This window comes from Marmota marmota, unplaced genomic scaffold (genome assembly GCF_001458135.2).
Source record: "Marmota marmota marmota unplaced genomic scaffold, marMar, whole genome shotgun sequence".
In the NCBI taxonomy this organism is placed as follows: Eukaryota; Metazoa; Chordata; class Mammalia; order Rodentia; family Sciuridae; genus Marmota; species Marmota marmota.
Genome location: NW_025999900.1, coordinates 42,129,773 through 42,132,087, shown reverse-complemented (window position 1 = coordinate 42,132,087; position 2,315 = coordinate 42,129,773).

Below are 2,315 nucleotides of genomic sequence, written 5' to 3'. Positions count from 1 at the left end.
CATAGTGGCATGTACCTATCATTCGAGTGACTCAGGAACCTGAGGCAGGAGGATTGTAGTTCAAGGCCAGCCTGGCCAACACCATCTCAAAAAAAGCAGTGTGGGGGGGGGTGGGGTGAAGAGGCTTGAGATGTGGCTCAGTATTTTGTAGAGCACTCGCTGGGTTCAATCCCTAGTACAAGAACAACGAACAAAACAAAAACTTCTCCAGCTGCCAGCTGGCCCACCTAGCAGGGGAACCCGTCCCAGGTTCCAAGAGGGGCTGAAACAGCTAAGACAGGTGTGCCTATGAGGATTCCCTTCTCAGGCACTGGATCTATTTACATACTGCATTTTGGTTGAGGTTCTACTCAATTCACTGCCCACTGTGACTTCATTTCTGTTTGAGTAAGAAACCATGAAACACATTAAATTATTACTCACTTTTAGCCAGAAGCAAGATGTTTCTAGTCTCTGAAGAACTGGGTAAGTGGGCACCTCAAAAGAGCCCAGGTATGAAGGTCCTTCTCACACCCCACCAACTTCCACTAAACCTATGCCCTCAGCTCCTTCCTGTCAGTGTCTCCACTACCATCAGTTGGCGACTCTGGAGGACCAACTCTCAGGCCAGACTTGGTGTCCTGGGGAGGTCCAAGGCTCCCCAGCTTCTCAGGAGGACTCTGGGGAAGAGGATGGGGAAAAGCAAAGCCTGTGTATGATTATCTATGGCTCATGCCCAGGCATTTGCCCACCCCCTAATAAAGCCTGCTCTTCCTACTGTGTCCTTGCATCATTAATGTAGTCAAAATACCTGCTAGAAGGGGCAGACTGCAAAGCTCAAGAATGAGCTTGGGTCCTGCTAGGAGAAGCTGCCTCAGGTCTCAGTGGAAGTGGAAGTGGCAGTGTAAGGGGCACTGGGCTCTGTGGGAAATAAGAGAGGAAGAGAAGCCTTGAAAGAGGGTCATGGTACCTGGCAGGTGAGGGGGACTAGTTTAATCTTCAGTGACCCCTCAGGAGATGGTAGCTCCTGAGAAAATTGAGACTCCAAGAAAATTGACTCTATAGCAGCAGGACCTCAGAGTTACTGTTCCTTCTGCCGCACTCCCCAGTCAGGCCAAACTACTTCCATCCACTGCTTCCTAAAGTGCAGGTCACTTCTGAAGGGTCCCTTCCTGCCAGCACACACTACACACTTGGCACTGTTAGGCCCTCAGTTTAGAATACTGTGGTCCCAGTACTAATAAGGCTTAAGGTTGATCTTTCCAAAAAAAATGTGCTTTGGTTTACTAGAAAATTAATAAAGCTTCTGGCACCAAGCCCTGGACTTGACACATAATTCTAGCTCTCCCTTTCACTGAACCATTTTTACCCACCAGCTCTAGTCCTGCCCTCTAGGACCTACTTCCTTCCTGCAACAGACCTCCACAGACTGCTGGCCTCACTATAGGCAGGATCAGCAGACAAGGACTTTGTGTGGAAAGATAAAGCTGTTTAAGCATGGACTCAATGATGCCAGTCATCAGTCTAGCATAGTTATCAGCTCTTTTCACTGACCCTCAAGGACCCGGCTCTGCGGAAACTTCCCCTCATTTGCTCATACTGACCTCATGCATCTTGGTACATGTGACAAGTCCAAGTAAAACTATAAGAGATACTGCCACAATCCATCCCAGAAATAATACAGCCCCCCAAAGTGCAGCTGTCCCCTGGTACTGTGAAGGGGGAATCACAAAGGTGAAAACTATAATTTCTTGTCAAGAGTCCAGCTAACCATGGGGCTGGGGTTGTAGCTCAGCGGCAGAGTGCTTGCCTGGCATGTATGAAGCACTGGGTTCCATACTCAGCGCCACTTAAAAATAAGTTAAAAAAAAAAGTACTGTATATATTTACAACTAAAAAAAAATTTTTTAATTAAAAAAAAAAAAAATAAGAGTCCAGCTAGCCAGGCTTATAAGGTTCCCTAGAAGCAAGCTGGGGCACTAAAAGACTAGTGTGCTTCCCTGGCTGGCGGACTTCCACCTTCTGTCATATTAGTACAGTTTAACTTAAGTCAGAAGCATGGGACATCATGAGACCAGTGCTAATGACAACCATTAATTAGTACAACTATCAGTGCTGAAGACTTACAATACCTCAGTAACCAAAAGGAGCACAGATGCAGGAACCCTGTTTGAGAACATGTGTCCTTTAATTTTCATTCAAAATCAGTTTCTTTAAATACTTTAGTTACAAGTTCTGAATGGTAAAGACAGAGTAGCAGATGCTGCAGGCACTCAGTACCGGCCCCTCCCCCACACCGCTCCGCTCTTGCTCGATGATAAAGTAAACGACCACCT